Raw genomic sequence first — 21,676 nt, 5'->3', positions numbered from 1 at the left:
TATAATAGACGTTACGCGCGCTGTTCGTACCTACAGTGGTAACACAACGTTACGACGTTTTTGGGGAAAATCAGAGGTAATGTGGACGCTATTTTTCTTTGATAAAAAGTTGTCTGATAAATAACCACGAAAAAAATCACAACTTTCTGTGACTAATGATCAACGCACCATGCAATCTAGAATAGCTTTGAAGAACTCAGTCTGATGTTTATAATGCATTATAAATTATAAAAATGCTTTTATAAAGAAATAAACAAGACAGCAATACTATTATTAGTAATCCTCTTGAAATAAATTAACATTAAACGTTATTTTATTGTAGGTGAGTTTTGTATTTGTGACATCATTCAGTAATATTTTTATTTGATTCTCTCCTGTTGAAAGTTTTCATGGGGAGGAAACACAAAAAAATGTTCCTGCCATGGTTGATGTGCTGTGTATTTAATATAATATTTCCCCATATCCTTTCTTTCTCATGATAGTTTTTTTTACCGAACCCGTGTATCAACGTTATCACTAGGAAACCTGTGATGGTAAAAATAAAAAAAAAGTTTTTATAGGCCTAGTTGCGAATATTTTTATGATCAAAAACTTACAGCAACATACATGTATATTTAATTTAGTGGTTATCTAGATGTGTGTCTTTTACTATAAGAATGACATTTTCGAAACCGCACTGGTGATTTTTTTCTAAAAAAATACGACAATATCGCATTTTAATTGTTGTTTTGATAAGATTCTAACTTGATAATGCGAATTGTGGCTGTAAAGTGTAAACTCATGAGACAAAATCGCCACACTGACGGAACGTCGCTTTCACCGTTATTGAAAACGTGATTTTTATGGCGTTGTGACAATTTGTAAGATTTGTAAAGTATGCTTTTGTAAAAGTAATAAGAATCAGAAATTAAAAGTATAGGACTTAATGAAAAGCTGAGAAAAAATAACATTCAGAAAACAGTTGTTGTTGGAAAACGGAATGTAGCAATAATATAAAAATAAGTCGTGAACTTTGCATAAATTGCCGTAATGCGAAAAGAGCATGTGCGATATTTTGTAAGACTCAATAAAAGTTGCCGTATTTCGTAAAACTCTGTTTTTCTTTTAAAATATGTTGAAATTTATGATTTTGAGTAAAGTAATATTATTTAAATGCAAAAAGAATGTACCTCTGTCCATATATGATACTCCTTTTCTTTGTTTGCATTAGTGTACTAGTTCTGATGTGTTCTGTGGGACAGTTTTGTCCTTGGTATTTCTGAACAATTGTGGGGAATGAGGTCACCATGACGTCAAAATAAAACAACATTAAAAAACGTGGATATTTGCCATTTAAAAAAAAATTGTTTTATTATAAAAAAAACCAAATTTTTTATGTCATTTTGAAATCATTCTTGTGACTAAAAATGTTACCTGGGACAGCTTAACAATTACAGATTTCAACATTTTTAGGATGTATATATATATGAACACGGCGCTTTATTTTGACATTTATCCAGCTAAATATATTGCTACACCCATATTCTTTAAGAATAATTCATAATTTGATAGATTACTACAGGTTAATTAGTTTTATCGCATTTTTAATGGTCGATTACGCCGCTATTTTGAAATAGGTACGAACAGCGCGCGTTAAGTCAAACATTTTTTCTAAAACATAACCTTTAATATTTGTCTAAAGCATAACGTTTAATATTTCTATTAATTATGAATTTGATGTTCATTCACGCTACTGAAATGAATTAAAACAGCCGATACATATCGGAATGTTACGTGTGTTGGTTTACATATTTAAGGTGGGCAGTAATTTTCACACACGTAAGTCGCGTGCTGCCCATATAGCAATGGAAAATCAATCACAGTTGTGGTCTTAGAGCCTTTTAAGGACGTCATATTACAATTTTAATTCTTTTCGTACATGAATATCTTTTTGGACGCTCTCTCTCTACTAATATCTTTACTAGCTTTACACCTCCTTAATTATTACTACACGGTATTTACATGCATAATCTATCACTATCTAGGGGGTCTTGCTGTTTAACCAAATTTAACCAAAAACCATAAATGTTTATAATGCTTCAATCTTACTGTATTCCGAACAAATATCTTGACTGTAAACTTAATTTTAAATACGCGGATTCTTTTGGTATTAAATATCTTCCATTTCCCGTTGCATGTGCTCTTCTGATTGGAATGCAAAAGGTGTTATGTAATCTACAATAGAGCAGAAATTTTTCAAGTCGCTAATATTCATAGCGACTTCTTGCACTCGCAATTTCAGTACTTTATATTCGCATATAATTTGCATAATTATATATTTATACTCCATGCATTGCTGCAGATATTTGCCGTGTTTACCGCCATAGCGTCATAGTTAGATAGTTTCATACGAGATAAAGATGTACGTCTTAAATATCATACACGTGTATTCTACGTGTGTTTCTTGCTTGTATGAGAACGGAAAGTTTACACGAAATGATCGGTTAGCATTGAACATTACCCAGTTCCGATTCAGGCACAGGGGCTCGTTACAAGACTATATAGGTCATATACATTAGCACGACCCCGATATCTATGAATATTCATTGCCAGTTGTTTAATCTGGTTCCTAATCTGGTTCTCTGGTCTATATCAAAAGCGACCCAAAGATCTCTACAACATAACTCTTTTAAAAAAACATCATACACATGTCTATGTGTGTGTTTTTGCTTGTATGAGAACGTGAATTTTACAGTAAAAGATGAAGTGATCGGTTAGCATTGAATTTATGTAATATGACCCATTTTCCGATTCTTTACAGTTGACTATATATGGGTCATATATGTTATCAGGATCCTGATGTCTATATATAGCCATTGCCAGTTGTTTTAATCTGGTTCCGGATCATTACGGTGACGTAAGAGTATGCAATCATATCAAGGGAACAAATATTTTATTTGGAGTCACCAGATTTTAGAGCTATTGCATTCATGCCATTTCGGATGTTGAAAATAAGCCAAAATCAGTGACGGAGAATATTTGACGATTAGCGATTTTGAAGACTTCAGTCTTTGGTTTAAAGATAAGCATTTTTGGGGGATAAAGTTCTGACCATCAAGTTTAGGATCGCCTGGTAAGTTATCTTTTCAAACGGATTTACAATCTGGGATATTTAAATTGATCTATTTTTAAAAACGTAACCATTTAAACATAATGATTATTGCTGCACGACTGAAGTCATCACTACAGAAATTTTATGGTCGACATCATGAACTGGTGGATCGTTACAGTGTACATATGTATCCATCTGCACCATGAAAATTGATATGTTCAACGTGTCATAGTTTTTCAAACCTCTTTCAAAACATTTTACTTCTACACTCACAACTATCAAAGAGGGACTCCAATCTTATCACAACATGTGTACTCCCGTAGTGGTATTAATTCAATGTGGATCCTGAAAAATGCGAAAGGTCTTTTGGTGACCCTCAATTTAAGATTATTATCAGATTATAATAGCATTAAAACCTATGCTTTTTCAACACTGTATACTTCTATTCCCCTTACTCGGTTAAAATCCCGACTCAAAAACATTATCCAACGCTATTTCTCCAAACAAGATGGTACACCAAGATACAAATATATAGTTCTTGGTAGAGATTCCTCATACTTAATAAAAAAAATAATTCAAAATCATCTTCCAAATATACAGAAGATGTTTTCAAAATGCTGGTATTGTTTATCAACAACATATCTGTCCAGTGTGGTGGACGCGTTTTTCAACAAACGGTCGGCATTCCAATGGGAATAAACTCCTCTACTTGCTGACCTACTCCTTCACTCTTATAAGGCTGACTTTATAGCTGATCTGATCCGAAAGAAAACATCGTTTAGCTAGATAATTTAATCTCAGTTTCCGCTATATAGATGACGTATTTTTGTTAAACAATCCTAGTTTCGGGGATTTGATACATCGCATCTAACCCAAACAACTTGAGATAAAGGCTATTACAGACCCTGTGAAGTCATTCCACATCTTGACCTACACTTTGAGGTCGATGGTAAAGGAAAACTATTGACCAAACTTTACAACAAACGCGATGACTTTTCATTCAGAATTGTCAGCTTTCCTTTCATCTGTGGCAACATCCCTTCAGCACCTGCATTTGTTTCATATCACAACTCCTACGTTATGCCAGAGCTTGCTGTAACTACGCAGACTTTTTGTATCGCGCTAGACATCTTACAGTTACGCTTTGAAATGTATTTTATTGGAACTGTTTACATGTAAAGTGGAGAAGTACGATTTCAAACTGCAAATAATAGTCCAGTTTTATTTTCAGTTTCTAAAGAAATGCAGAGTTCTGACTAGCACGAGTCTGAGAAACATATATATAAATATATATACAACGTCTCAGAATATGACGACTCTATTTGCTACACTGCTCCATCGGATCAAATTGATACAGGGAAGATATATAAACGTATAGAAAGGTCTGATAAATTCCCAACGATGTTAGAACTGTCAAATTTGCGATGCAAATTTTTGGTCGTTCCCTCCGCTGGACTCGAACTCGTACTGCTGTGACATCTATGGCAACACCGCCTGCACAAAGTCCAGCGCCCTAGACCACTCGGCCAGCTAGTCTATATATGGGAATTTTTCAGACCTTTCTATATATATATATAATGGTCAACTCTGCTCCTTTATCGGACCTTTGCATTTATAGGTTACAGACCACCAATTCAACCAATGAGCATTTGGAACGTACGCAAAAAATGGTCCTACGCAGAAATTACCCCCTGTTCATCATAGTGCTGTGAAAAAAGTTCTCATTTTATTTCAAAAATTTAAACAGTTTCTGAAAGGGAAAATATTTTTGTACATTTTATAGGTGCATTTTGCTTCTTGTGATGTAAAGTCTAATCTCCATAATGATTTCGAAATATATCCCTATCTTGTGAAAACACTGGGATTTCCCATGCTATTTATGGACCCTTCACTTCCGTTGACCAGTACTGCACTGCAAGTCTGCTAACCCCACATGTTATTCTGAGGATTGTGAGCTGACATATGTAGAATCATGCTGATATATAGTCCTCTGCAGATTAAAGTTCAGGTTAAGTCCAGAAAAGCCATTGAATATTGTGAAATTAGCATAGAAGCCTATGGGAAGTGGAATTAGTGGTTTCTAGCCGAAACTCTATCGAAAATATCACCGATTCTGATTCCATTATATAGTTTATTGCGTTAACAAAGTTTAGTTGGAATAAAATTAAGTCATGACCTTTGTATTCGTGATGTATTTTAATAGGCATCCTTTTTATTCAACATATGCTTACTTCTTACTTACGTTCATCCTATGCATAACATCTGCCACTTTAATTTAAACGTTATATGTAATATGCAATCAATCAATCGAAATGGAATATCATTGGTATTAAAGATGTCGTGTATCTGGCATCAACGGATTTTAGATATAGACATTTTAGATATATTAAAAAAAAACGAAATTATAGCATTCATCTTAGCAGTGAGGTAATAACATTGTTTTTTGGTTGTATGCAAAAAATATGTTCACGATAGGTCATGAAAAAATTGTCAGATGAATACATATTTGCCTTAAATATGACTTTATATAATTACTATTTGTAAATTTGTCAAAAATTCATTCAAGTTATTTGATCATACTGTTTATACATATTCACTTGAATCACAATTAGTTAATATAAAATATATATGTCTGTATGATTTTGTAAGATGGCAGAAAAGAATGCTCAGTGTAATAGGTATGATTTACCTTATATTGAACCAAAACCTATGAATTCTGAAGTACTCCCGTGTAGTACATGTAGAGGCTTGAAAAAATCATATTGGACAGAGAACCTGTCTTAAACGATATTGCATGAAAAGGTTGAATATTTGCACTTCTTGTTTTATTACAATGTATTATAGATATGGTTTTATGGCTTGTCTGAGATAAATATGTGACGCTTGACACTTTACTGAAAACATATTTACTCAATATATGCATGTAGTTTGGGATCTTTTGATTTTAACCCGTGGCCCCTAATTTTTCCTGAATAAAATGTAAAAAAAATGCCTACAACTCACCAGTGTTAATAATACAATGAAACGTAGCGAATTTGCTAGCTTATATATTGAACTATTAAACTGCTTACTTGATATTTATAACTGTTTGTTATATAGATAGCAGTAATTTACTGAATGTTCCCGGTGTAATTTTTTTCCATAATTCACACTGTGAAATAAATTCAGTAATTTCAATCTCGCGCTTTCTCCCGCCAAAACGTTACAACACGAATATCAATCCGTAGTTTATAAAATTTGAAATTTATTTTGAAAATAACAATGAATAATGCAGGAAATTTATATAATAAATACGATAATCAATTGGTTATCATGAATAACCGAAATATGATCACTCGTGCCGAGAACGCATTAAAATTTAACTCGTGTGCGGTACAAGTTCCGCACACTCGTTAAATCTAGGCGTTCTTCGGCACTCGTGGTTATTCAATCTTTCCAATTAATTATCCTATTAGCAACTATGTGGCGCCATGGTAATCAAGCCCTCTCCGTCCGTCAAATTTAGATATTTTGCTATACAGATTCGTGTCTGGGCTTTAACTATGTTGTCTGTTGTGTATGTTTTTGGTATGAGTGTATAACAGCCAAATGTGCCACATATGATAATCATATGGTGCTCGATTTATATGATAATCATATAGAATCATATGACAATCATATGATATTGAACATATGATATTCATGTGATTATTATATGATTCTCATATGATAATTTTGGCTTAAAAACATGATAAACATATGTTTGTGAAAAACATATGATAATCATATGTTTGTGAAAAATATATGATTATCATATGATAACCATGCGATAATCATATGTATACCGAGACATATGATTATCATATGGTGCTCGATTTATATGATAATCATATGACGTAAACCATATAATTCTCATATGTGGCAAATTTGCCTGTGTAGATCAGCTTAAGACAATATGTTGTACCATAATTGGTGACCTTTGGCCTTGAACTTTGATCTCAACGTCAAGTGGATTATCTTTGCATACAAATTCGTGTCTGGGCTGCAACGTTTTTGTCTTTTTGTTATGCTGTAGATATAAACATAAAGGTATATCAATTCAGGACAAAGAGTCTCATACCATGATTGACCTTGAATTTTGACCTCTAGATCAAATTAATGATTTTTGCATATCTGTTTTGTGTTTGGACTGTAATTAGTTATTTGTGATAAATTGAATCTGTTCGCATGACTGTTGTACTTGATTTTTACGACGGCGGGGCCCATAGAAAAATAATTCATCTCATTGATATTTTATTTAATATATAAAATAAATTTATTACATTTTTTTTTTAATTTCATACATGAAGGAGGAACTCCCCCTTCTGGGTAGGCCTATCACATGTTTGATTGTCTTTATTTCCACCAGTAATGATGAGTTACTTTTTATTCAAATATTTGCATTACACAGCTATACAAAAAGAAATAAGAATAAAAAACACTCAATTAGTCTTCCTTATAATTGTCAATACAAATTATATATAGACCCATTTCAGTGACCAAAATCAAACTTGTAATTGTTTAGAACACTTTTGAACTTATTGTACATAGTAAATATATGATCTGCCAAGCAGTAAATCAGACATTTCCAAATATTAGAATCGAGTGTTCGTACGTAAATCCGTGATTTCACCGAACATACATACTCGGATAGCATCATCTTCATCTTAGTGGAAGAATCGAACCAATTCCTGGACCTCCAATTAATCAACTATTGCATACAGATTTTGTAATTACGTCATTGGTATATATGCGACATAATGTACACTTCTTTGATTGCATTAAGTCCCAACTTTACTTGAATCAGTAGTTTTTCGTTCATTTGCCGATATATTGATGCTAGACGAAGAAGTCGATGTTCAGTTAGACTGTTGTGGATGGTTCAGTAACGATTGAGTTCTGTGTATGTACTAAGAGACTGCTTCCACTGTTTTCCTCTAAAATAGATAGACTGTTTAGTAATTTTAGACCAAGGAGCTGTGGAAGAATCTTCAACAAAACGATCAAGGAACTTTAAAATGTCATATTTTGACAGTTTTAATCAGGTCATAAGTCAATGAATAATACAAAAAATCACCTATTACAATTTGGCCTGAACGTATAAAGAAAAGTTGTTAATGTGTAGAAGTGTGCCTTGCTCTGCATAAACGTCCCAAGAATAGCATTTTGAATTTATCAATGAGGCCTTGAATTGACCATGCCAAAACCAGTTGTACTAATACAGGAGTTCGTTGGTGATAGTTTGTCTAAACCTAATGAAAAATCACAAAAAGTAACGTTTAATTTTTTCCAGCATTTCAGTTTCTGTTTAAGTTAATTTACCCCCAGGTTTTACATACATACAATGTTGTTGGTAACACAATATGCTTCAAAATGAGAGAGTTTGTTATTGTTGACATTCCTTTGCGGTTAAGCCTAATACTGTGCAGTGAGTGCAAGTCCTTTTTCAGCTTTTTTTCAGACATTTTCAGTTCGCTCTAATGATTTTCCAGCAGTGTCAATTAAATGTTCTAGCATATGTTACGGTTATATTCGTCAAGATTGGCGCTACACTAAATCGTACGGATTACTTTCAGTCACTGTTTTGTTGTTTCCCAATGCTTAACAAGAAAGTCACTTTTGTTAGCGTTGTATTTAAATCTCCTGTTTCGTACATAGCGATCTACCGTGTTTAATAGAGATTATTTATAAAAAGCGAAAACAACCAAGCGGACACGACCCAGCCTTGACCAACACCTTGTTGAATTCTGAAGATTTGACTATGCGCATGATCCGGACCTCCTCTGCAGGAATTTTTTTGGAGAGGCGTCTGAAATGTTTCCAGTGTATTTGGGATATATATGCCTTGCCTGGCAAGTTGTTTAGTTTATTCGTATATCATTACTTGTGTTTTTTTATATAAAATTATAGTGCTATTTAACTAGGCCATCAAAGACGAATATCATTCCTTTCTTTTCTTGTAATATTAATATACATGTATGTATAGCCACATTAAAAAGTCACAAATGAATAAATAAAAAAAAATAAGTTATGGTTGCACTGTAAGAAATCGGGAAGCTATTTGAAATTCGGGAGTAATCCCTCCTTTTCCGTTACTATGAATTATAGAAATTAGACTTTTACTTTGCAATTCTGTACGTATGATCTTAGCTGGTTTTTGAGGGATGTCACCAGATGCCTTTCTTATTCTAACTCTCAATTGCTGTGCGTCGACTTTTTGCATGTCTGAAGTATGGTTGTGTTTATGTAAAGATTTTACCACTGTTTTGCATTCCGCATCAGTTGTAATTCATGCCTTGCATGTCTTTTAGGTGCATCTATAGGATTTGTCTCATATTGTTAACACATTTGATAGCCTGTAGGTATGACTATTAAAAAGTATTGATTTATTGCCTCTGTTAGTCGCAGATTCAATTATGTCCATGTTGAAACTTTGATCGGTCAAACACTTATTGACTTAATATTTTGATACAATTTGAACAAGGACTCACTAAACTACCTCAAGGGAATACTAAGATATCTAATACGAGGCCTTCATATTATATTAAAGTATTAGCTATAGTCCAACAGATATTAAGTTTACCTGGATTACATTTTCACCTATAAAACAGCGCAAACGTAATATTTATTTTTTTGGCGCAAATGTAATATGTACTTATGGCGCAAATGTAATGTTGCAATTTTTCAAAATTGGCACAAAAGTAATACGCCCAGTCTTGTAACGAGTGCTTGTGCCTGAATCGGAAACTGGGTAATGTTCAATGCAAACCGATCATTTCATATAAACTTCCATTCTCATACAAGCAAGAAACACACGTAGAACACACATGTATGATATTTAAGAGGTACAATTTTATCTCGTATGAAACAAGAACTATGAACACGGCGAAGATCTGCAGCATTGCGTGACGTATAACTATACCTTTCTGCAAATCATATGCGAATATTAAGTACTGAAATTACGAGTGCAAGAAGTCGATAACAATATTAGCGACTTAAACAGAAATACACTTAAAACGGACTACATATAGTATATTTGTTACATTAAACTGTTCGATAAATCGCGCTTAATAGGATTTCTTTTGCAATTAAATTGATTAATTTAATGTTATAATGGAACTGTTACCAAGGCATCCATCTTAGTTTTAAGCATGCTGATGCATGATTTAATGATGTACCCAATCTGCTGGATGCCAAGTTAAATATTCTTTAAAATAGATGTTCCCCTTTGAAATTTGCCCAATTCTTACAAGGAGTGGTATAAATGTATATTATCCATATTTCAGACATCTTTGTTACACAAGTTACTTGGTAAAATAATCACAGACTAAGTATTTAGAGGTAAGGATTACATGACAAAAGTAATCCCTATATTTCATCTTGAAAATTTCTCAGACACAACGGAAAGTGGCATTAAATTTTTTTTACAAGTTTGGGTAGGGTCTTTGTAGTGGCAGTTTTAAGGTACTTGTTAAATCTTCCACAGAAGTGGCAGAAAGAGATGATGTTAACTCCCTCGAAGGACTTGTTCGAATTTTGATATCAAATAAACACAATTAAGTCATTTTGTAAATACAATATCTGTAATGGAATCGCAGAATGGTGAATTAACTTCAATACTTTCTCCATCAAGTTCAGCCGTTGATATTCTTGGTAGTTAATTGGCTAGGGAAATGTTATTTTACGGAAATGGAATTGTTTATGCTTAATTTAAACTAACTGCAGTCTGCTTGTATCCTCATGGGATAGCGGTTGTGAATTCTGAAGTAATATGCAACAAATAGTCACTGTCTGGTTGTGTTTTTTTACTTTAATTGGCCGATTGGTTAGGGACAATAAATTCTATTCTGATGCCAATTCTTCATCATAACCACGTAAATGCTACACGCTGATTGGGATCGACTGAAACAACAAACGATTTCCCGAAAATGCACCGCATTTAAGACGAGCGAATCATCACTAAACTTATGACGATTAATACAATTTTTTTTAAATGGAGTAAGTAAAACAATAAATGCGGTATGACCCAGTTACTTCTGATTTTGGCCTGGTTCGTATTTATTACGGATATATTGTAAAATATTTAAGCAGTGAACATATATTGTTCATACATGTATTTAAAAGTAAAGTAATGGTAAAATTTCTGTACTTCTAGACTTGTAATAAGTCAAAGGTTCGACACTTCGTATTGGAATTATGTTTGATTTTGTCAAAACATTTACTTAAAACAACTTGCAAACGTAGACATAGTTGCCTTGGAATTCTCGAATTCTTACTTAGGTAATAAGAACCAAGCCGACGTTTTGCTTAAAAAAATCAGGTCCTATTTTAAACATGGGTCTATTTACAGTTTTCCGTGGCATGTTTTAAATGTTTCGTTCTGTATTCAGTAGATTATTCTTTTATGTTTTAAGTCGAATTAAATTAGATATATGTACGTATGTCTCTCAAAGATTTAAAAATAAAAAAAAAGTATATTAATTTTGATATGCCAGCGTATACTTTTCCCATTTGATTTAAACTGGCTTCGTAGAACTGCACTATTGACGCTCATCAAACGTTGCATAATCTAAATGGGAAATTAATATTAGTTTCTATCAGGAGCATTTATGGTTCGCTGGGTAACAGAAATTGATTAACTCTTTTGACGTCCACAGTGTAAATTATTTCCTAACTAGAAAGCGTTGACAATTTGTCTCGTTTTATATCTTTGCAGGGTTAATTAAGCATAAAAAGTTTAATTGGAATGACGGCATTGTCGCGTATTTTCATCATAAAATGCATTTTAGTTGTTGTGAAAAAGGGAGATAAAATTGGCACAATGCGATTAATGCCATTGAGTCGACAAGACTTTTTCCGATTTAATTCGAATTACGGTCGTGTTTGATATGGTAAAAGAGATTGCCCACAACTGAATAATCACAGGTTAATTCCGTCAAGCCAAGATCAGAAACTATATCAAATAAAGGATTATTGTTTGATTCTTTAATTATGTATGCAGTAATAACTTGTACTTGTAATAGTATGGGTTTTACTAATAATACAATGTAAAATTTAGTTATGTCCATTTCATGTTTTACTGTATTTTTGTTATTACATGTCATTACTACTTATCAGAAAATTTAGTTTTCACTCATATTTGTATCTTAGAAGTAGCTAAATCTTTGAAGATTGGGAGATATTGTTTCAGTGATGAAAAAACCGCGGAACATCGTAATAATTATTCTCACTTATATTCGGTCTCCTAAGGATTGACATGGCTGATAACTTGCAGTTATGTTAGAAAAGGCCATCTTATTATTCATATGGAAAAAGGTACATGTAGAATTTTTGATATTTTTAGTGTTTTGCCTTTGTTATTTTCGTCCTGTATTTCTATTTTTACTTCATTTTTAGCTCACTTGTCCGATGGGGATTTTTTATCCGTTGAAGAACATTGCCGCTGTTACTAAAAACAGAATAATGAAGTCAGACAGAAGTTATTCGCAAATATCTCCAAAACTGTTAAAGTTTAGCCAAATTCCTGCAAGGGTAAAAGTGTTCAACATGATGAGATCTATTTGCGGTCAAATTTTCGTTTTAATCTGTTTAGCCTTTTGGAGTTATTGCTCTTTTTCGACATTTTTGTCCAATTTTTTAATGTTATTTCTTTAAAAAAAAATCTTCTCCTCTGAAACTACCTTACCAATTAGAACCAAACATAGTATGAAGATTGCTTGGGGTTTTCTGCATAAATCTGAAGTGGAAATTTTTGATCTGTCTAAAAAACATGACCGCGGTTACAGACATTTTTCTTATACTCCTCCGAAACTGTCAGGTTTAGTCAAATTCTTTCAATTGTCGAAATGATCTTTATTATAAGGCCTACAATAGTCTGCAAGGGATCAAAGTTGTTGGACGACTTTATGTTAGAGTAATTGCCATTGAATGGCAAAAAAATGTTTTTAGCTGTTTTAAGCCAACATCTTCAAAACAATGATAGATAGAAACTTTCAATAGATGAAATGACCCGTATAAGTCCTACCAAAGTCTTCGTTGAGTCAAAATTGTCAGGCAACCCTTTGTTAGAGTTATTGCCTTTGTAAGGCAAAAATTTAACCAGGTGAGCGATTCAGGAGCTTGTTTGTGACGAAGCAGCTGCTTGTCCTCGACACTTTCATCATATATTTGAATTCTGTTTCTTTTTTTTCATTTCTGATAAAGCACCAGCCCCTTTAAAAAAAATAACTTAAAAAAACAATGGTTTCCTCCCTGAATGTTTCAAAGTGACAGATTGAGACTCTTTGTCCGTTACTTCAAACTAAATTTAGCATGGTTAATCAAACGGAAGCACGATATTGGTTCACATTTGCATCAATAAATTTCTTTTATTGTATAATTTGCAATATAACACAATAGCCTGGAGATTAATCACAATACGCTGGCGTTAATCGTCTGAAAACTGCAGTACACAACTTTGTATCATCTATCTTTGATATGCTTCCAATTCACATGGTTACATAATGTCGGAAAAAAAAAACAGGTTCGAAGTAAATGACAATTCGCAATAATTAATGCACGCAATCTTTTTTTTCACAGTTCAACAAACATTTTTTCCCAAATTAAGTGGAAATGAACACTTTTGAACAAGACGCTAGATATTAGTTACATGTATGTCGGATCAGAGATAGTTAGAGTAAACAAGCTAAAATATTCAACTCAGATAAAATACATGTATGTCACATTTATAAGATTCCAGTCTACTCGGGTAAGATGTGTCACATGTTTTACCCAATTTGAAACTGCATTTTATCATGACAGTTCCGTTCAGAAAAAGGGTGTGGTGTACGGTAGAAACCAAAATACCGAAGCGAGCGCACTATTACACCATCAGAATCAACGAAGATTACGGGATTATACATCCCATGCCTGTTTAAAACTGGCATTTTCTATTATTTTATCGGAGTAAGTAGCATATATATTATATGTCATCATTTTGTTTTTGTCATTAATGTATATTTTTAAAGAATGTGAAAACTAATTTTGTAGACCATAAGATTAATGCATCAGTATAAACATTAAAGTTTAATTAGATTTCATAACGACCTGAGCAGTGATGTATGATAGCATGCATATGGGAATTCATAGTGCTGATAGCAATTTGTAATGCAATGTCAGCATGTATAAACAATCGTAAATTTAATTCATGTTTCATTTTTGATACACCACAATTCTAAAGCATTTTTGAATTATTTTAAAGTACTACCGGTTTTCTGTTATTTTCTGTGTTTTGTTACTTTTAAAGAGTTATAGTCATGATTAAAAACATGATGGACATTTTATACAACCCCAAGAAACCCGTTTTATAAGGGGAGCTTGATCGAGGGTTTATTTGGGTTGAGGTGTTATGTATTATTGGAAAATTAATGTTATTAAAAATCCATATCATCATCTGTTAATCATTTGACGTATTTCTTCTTTGTAAATCATGCGACTTCAATCGCGTGTGTATTGAACTATATTCCCGCGCTGATAATCATACGAAAGGTATTAGCCCCGTGGGTGTTATGGATGCTTGAAGGTCAACCAGAAATTCCATAGTTTTACTTAACATAATATTATTAATACAATCATTATGTATTAGTTTATAACATTTTTATTAAACGAAATTCATAACTTTTAGCTCTAAAATATTTGGTAACAATGAAAAATAATATTAACGATAATTTCATACATGTCGAAGATGCTGCAGAGGTACGTATTTTAGATATGTGACAGAACAGGTATATATAACTCGTTTTCAAATGAAGCCATAATAATGATCTCATTTGACCAGTTTAAAATAAAAATTATAGCTGGAGTGGGGAAACACAATGCCACTGTTACAGTAGAGAATGTTAATACCTGTCGGTGCTGTCTCATAAGCTTGCTTTTGTTTATGTTTTGCTGGTCTAGTGTTGCTTTATTTATTATCTTATTTCGGCATATTCTTGTTATTTATATTTATGATGTAAAAGTGAACAATAGCCACGTAATTCCTTTTTATCAATTTAGATCGAACATCAGAAATGATATACAGCAGTCGTCAGAGCCTACAGCCTGTTATCATCCGCAATTATCTCATACGCCTACAGCAGAAAAATAGTTCCATTTACATTTCCCATTAAGGTTGAAAAGCAGATAGTAAGGTCCACTTTGCAGGTATTTTTAATATATCCTATGTTGTTTACACCAATTAACAAACTCATTAAACAACTTTTACTGCCAATTATATACTAGGTTTGAATTAACACCGTATCTAATTAAACCTGAAAATTCCAGTTGTTAGGCCAAAAAAAAAAAGAAGAGATGTCTGTTTAGGGTCACATTCCGCCCAAAAATAGGGTAGGTAGGTAGGTAGGCATTTTCATTTTATTTTTTCTCGACTAAAGTTGAGATTATATTGGTACAATAGCATCATGTTTAAGTCATGAAAGTGTATGGTTTTAAGTAGAAAGTTTAATTTTTAACATACACACCTATTAATCATGTCTTTTATTACAATACACTTATTTTTTGTACGAATTTTGAACAAAATATAAGTACACTGTATTTTAAAATGTTACCTGCCAATATATTTTAAAAAGTGAAAAATGCATATTTATATGAATAAAGTGTTATCAAAATGTTTCATTCATTTGTTTTATTAAACCTTGAGTATGAAGAATGTCTGACGTGTGCGTGATAGATGTACAAATGTATGTCTGGTACAGTAAAATAAGTGGCAACAAGCAGAAACCGCTACCCTGTCTTGAGCAGCTGAGTTCACTCTAGAACTAATACAAGTTCATGTTGCTGATTGTAATATGTGTTTCTTCATAGTGTTGTTCTATGTGTCTTCTATGTCTAATAATTTTGTCTGGTTTTGTGTTTTGGACTTGGATTTACGTGATATAAATCAGTCTCCTATTCAAACGCTATTGTGACCCTGTTTTAAACGTACTTTTTTTACCGGAAATGATCCGTATTATACCGGAAATTGGCGGAAATTACCGATTTTGTTAATTTTGGAGAAAAAATGTATTAGGGTCGGGAGAAAAAATTGGGGTTGGTCGGGAAACCCTAAACAGACAAATTTTTGTTTTGGCTTATATGACGTTCCCTACGATCATTCTTCGAGAGTAGGAAAGAAACGGATACGGAGAGGATTGGATTAATCGGGTTACGATCTAATTAAAATAGTTGACCTCTTACATCTTACCAGTACATGCCGATCATTTTTATTTATTTACCAGAATAAACCAGTGGTTCACTGTCGATATATTCAAGTTGATTAAAAGTGCTTTATTCGCACAATGGACGCTCAATAAACCATTTGATGATTAGGTAGAAATGAAAACCTTCGAGATGATAAATAGCCATCAATCATATAGGGGAAATATGAAGAGAAATGCTGAGTACCAATTGGAATAGCTGCCTTCATTTATTTCATGCAGGCCCAGGCGGATCCAAATATTTACATTCCGAACTTATAAAACACTGGTATTAAACTGATATTCGTAATTGCAACCCCAGATCGAGTAAGCATCTTTCAAGTCTATTTTCTCGAATAAAACGCACTTTTGCCAAGGGTTACTCAGCTACATGGTTCCCCTAACTATTTCTGGCCTATGTGTGTCTTTTCGGAAAATAATTCCCATTGGTCACTTAGAAAATTGCCGTAAAAATCGCGGTGATAATCGTAATTGCAAAAAAAAAGATAATCGTAATTTCAATTAGAAAAAGTAAGATGATATTAATCGTAATTGGGTAAAGTTTTATTGAAAGGGGGTTCCAGGCTATTACATTCCTTGAGACGTTTAGATTTCCCGCACGCACGATACCCAAACGCACGCTAAACGGTCACCTAACGCACGATAAACGAACGCTTCTATCGTGCGCTTAAGCGAATGCTCCTATCGTGCGTTTAAATGCAAAATGAACGAACGCTCTCAACGTGCGTTTAACCGCACGATAAACGATCGCTCCTAGCTTGTGTTTAAATACACGATAGACGAACGACGAAAAATAATAATATTGATATATAATGAAGACAGAAAAAATAGAAAATAAAATTAATGAAATAATATAAATTAATGATAGCAAAAAATATAAAAATAACAGTTAAATCAAGGAAATAATCAAAGTACAAAAATAAACGAACGCAAAACGATGTGTAAACGCACAATAAACGATGCACGAACGCTAAAATGTCTCTCTCTTGTTGTGTTTTTCTTGCCAAATTTTGAACAAAAGGGTAGCCAAACCACCGAAACCGTCTTGGTGTTTCCGCCAGTGTATCGTACATTTATAAAATATTGAGCTTTTCTTTGCATTAGATCGACATGCTGGTCAATAATTTGGTGTTCATGTTATTGTACGTGTCTCTGGAGCCAGGTGCCCAGAAACCATTTACAACAACAAGCTTGTGTCTAGATACGTATCAAGTCGATTCCCGTTCTTTATATTTAGCTTATACTTATTTTTGCAACTTGATAATTATTTGAGGCGTAAAAACTCAAACGATCGAAATAAATTTATTCATTACTTGAGGACTTTGATTACCTTTTAACCGTGACTATTTTTTTTTATTCATTATTCTTATTTACGTTTAAGAGGACATCCATGTCAAAACCTGACAGTGGGTGGCACATGACAAATTTTGTTTTAAAAAAGTAATCCATTTCATATTGAAATTCATTGAAAAAATGAGACAACTCTTTCACTGTGCGCAAGATTTTGTTTCTTTCTTAGGGAACTTTAAAATCATTTTCTGAGCCATCCATTGCCGATTAAAAACCATTGTACTATTTTAAATAAGTATGATATAAACATTACATTTGAACAAAAAAAAAATTCTGTGGGATAAAATTTCCCATGTACCATCTATATCATAGGAACTTGTCAGGTTTCTTCTTGGAAAATCTCTTCACAACATTGATTAATTTTATTAATGTTATGTTTTATAACGTTTTTACTTCGTTCCCTTCCCATGTTGTTTGGTGCATGGAGCGGCGCTTTCCACACGGGTATCAAGTTGCCTGGATTAGAGGCCATGTCTTGCTGTGTTGATGTGTATGTTGTCTGTTTGTTACTATTGCATGTAAAAGTCGGTTAGAGAGCTGTTCAGAGCTCAAACTGGCTTGTTAAATGTATATAAATTATGTGTCGACTTTAAATGAAGTAATTACCTATTATTTGTGATTTCATCACCCGTGATTATGGGATTGTACCTGCTTACTCGATCGGGGGTAGTAACAGAAGCAATAGAATTACTGATATACATGTATTTGATTTTTCGGTGGGAACTGGGGCATACAAATCTCAGTAAATAAGGTTCAGTCTAATACATGACCATTGTCGTGAGGAAAGTACGAAGTTATTCTTCGTCGAGACTAATGGTATGTCACAAACCTGGAGCATTTTAGTAAGATCAATGGGACAGGTTCATTTAGCTGAAGTCAAGGTAAATGGACCGAGCAAATAGAGCGAACACCAAACTATAAACAAAAACAATCAACAGACAGTAAAATAGAGACATAGTCAAAACACACAGTCAACTCTATTGAGTAAATGAATTCATGCGTGCCTTGCAAAACCATAGTAAAAGGTATTGCTATGATTTTCTTATTGAAAAACTTGCATGGTTATCACACACAAAAAAAAACAAACAAAAAACAAGAAAAAAAAAACCAATACATTCATTTATTTCTTGAACGTAAGTAATTCTACTTCAGTTTATTCCCAAAAGGAATGGATTGATAAAGATTTGGTTATTAAGTATAAGACAGTTTAGTATTCTTTATACGTGTCTTTGGGTATGAATTTCCTCTCGGCCACTTTCCACAATTAACAGCACCAAAACTATTCCAGGAAAATTAAAAGGGCGCACACATACAATCTCCATTAGACTGTGTTCTCATTGTATTTATGAGCATTGAAATCAATTAGCTTCCCTAATTTGTCCCAGTTTTTCTCCGTACTCATTTTCTGCCAGAAAACTTAAACATTAATGTTATTTATTACAAAGCAATATAAAAAATTTCTTTCTTTTATTTAATACAATATCCAGGACACCGGCTTCAATTGGCTGGGACGCGTGACTCCAACCCAATTAACACGTGCTGTAGCCCGACGTAATTTGGAGTCTTAGGTCTAATTCTGATGACATATGGCTAACAATTTCTCATAACTCACCATCGTTCTAAATTACTGTACGCTTATTTCCGGTATTTGCAAGCCACCACATCATGTAGTGTTGTGAAACGTATTGCATGAAAGTGCAATGAAAGCGCAAATGACAAACGATTTCTCATTCATGAATGAATTACATGAATGCCCAGACTTCCCAGATTTGTCTGCGAAAGTGGACTCTTAATTTGAAATCCTATTTCAAATGCCAGACTAAGTAACTAAAACGCATTGCAACAAAATATTGTTTTTTTAAGGAATTGTCACTGTAAAAATGGATTCTCAAACATAAATCTTTGATTTATTTTTTTTTTTATCTAAAACCGCTATTTTGAAAAGGAAGTTACTCTTTACAGGAATACCAACAGGCAGGCCAACACTGTAAACACGTTTTCACACATCTTTACTTTATACTATAGAAGGGAAGTCCTAATCACCACAAATAGAAAGGATTGCTTCAGACAACGGTTTTGCCGACATGCCTTTGAAGTTAACCACTGTTCACCGTTGCAACTGAGTCGTTTTTTTACATTTTATTTCCGCTAATACCTGAGACAATTCCGATTTTCTTTCCTTTTAATGCGTATCAGTATCATTAAACCATAAAATCTGCTTTATCTCCGGCTTTTCCATTTCAAATTGTAATTGGATCCTATTTTTGAGCAGATACGGAAAACCTTAGTAACAAATATCATTTATCTCCTGTTGAATGTTTGAGTCTCCGGATTATGTAGTCGATTCCGCCATTGATTCCATTATTCTAATGCATTAAAGCAAGATTAGTAAAACAGAGTACTTGTGAGTCCTGTGTTATACAGCGAAAGATAACGTTAATGTGGGATCATGAAGTGATTCAAAGCAATAAATAGGATTGATATACATCCTTCGCTATGTGCTTTCAGAACAACTGTAAAGTAATTCTCTGAAATTCGCCAGTAAAGTAGATATCGTAATGAGAAAATATGTCTTATCATTTAGAATGTTTCCGCCATCTTTGATTCCATTATGAAGAAGGAATATTCTAGGTGTACTTATGTAGTAAGGGGACAAGTTCATTTTAATTGTTATGGCATTGCATCTGCATGGACAGTACTCGTGTACTATATTATAGCTAAATAGTTTAATATGCCGATTTCCATAATAGAGCTCAGCGACTTGCACTAAAACTACCGAGACAAAGATATGTTGCCCCCAGACTGAAGTCGTCATTTTATAAGTTCTACGGTGGTTAATACGACTGTTATGGCGTATCCGTTTCAAATATGATAATGTTCTCCCACAGTCATAGATACTCAGGCTCTTTTAATGGACTTAACCTACAAGGAGCTGCACAACGAGTGTCTTTCTAGGAGTAGGGGATGCTTACTAACTGTGCCTGTCTCGAACTAATAACCATATTCAAATAAACTAACTTGGTGCCGTGACGTCATTAACGTCGACCGGTCCGCAGTCCGCAATTCAAATAATGTCCAACTTAAAAGGTACTAATCTTAGTTATGACTATAATAGATTAGAAATTAAATTATAAGGATTGTGTTAAATTTTGACCAAGTTATGCTCGCATAACCAACTTTTGTACAGTTTACACTTGTTCATAAACTGTTTCGCGGTAACCGTTCATGAAGCGTAAACTGCCCAATGTTGGCTATTTCGAATAACTGGTCAAAACAATTCTCAAATGGTTTTTAAATTCAAATAAAGTTCACAAAATTAGAGTTTGATTAAATGAACAGACCATGCTTTGAACGAGTCGCTTGTGTTGATTTTTGAAATGCTATCCAACAGAAGTGAGCACAAAGTTTTTGATTTGGTCAGATTTAGAGATAAAACGAAATCTGACATAAGTAGAAATAGCAAGCATGGAAACTAAGATTCTAGCGGAAATCAAAAGAACGCAATCCTGGGACAAAGACCATACAGGGAAAAGTGACACACACATCAAAGAATATAAAATAACCAATATACTACGTACAAAGAAACAACCGAATAACAGTTTTCTATTTCCCTGTCTACGGGCATATCACCCAATTGGGACAAAATTATCTTCTTTTGACTCCAAGCAAGCAGTCGTCATTCTGTCTTCTTCATGTCGGATGGTTGGCGTACATGTAGAAGTGACTACCAATTATTAAGTATTTGGCGTGACTTAGCCGAGGATAGAATCTACATGTACGACCCCTCCCCTCAGTCGAGGCTCACACTACCACAAGAATGGCGAAGCATTCAAGTAAGTCAAGTATTCTGTACGCATAATGCTATATTTTAGTATTTCTGAACTTACTCTACATTCAGTATGCACCTGAAGTATTTTAAGTATCTGCTATCAATTTTCAATTCTTTAAATTTTTGTAATTTGTAACTGCTGTTTCATATTCCATG

This window comes from Perna viridis, chromosome 2 (genome assembly GCF_037379345.1).
Source record: "Perna viridis isolate PV_CMFRI_1.1 ecotype Kerala chromosome 2, ASM3737934v1, whole genome shotgun sequence".
NCBI classification, from domain to species: Eukaryota; Metazoa; Mollusca; class Bivalvia; order Mytilida; family Mytilidae; genus Perna; species Perna viridis.
The sequence above is the reverse complement of the archived record's forward strand: the minus strand, read 5'-3'. Positions refer to the sequence as shown.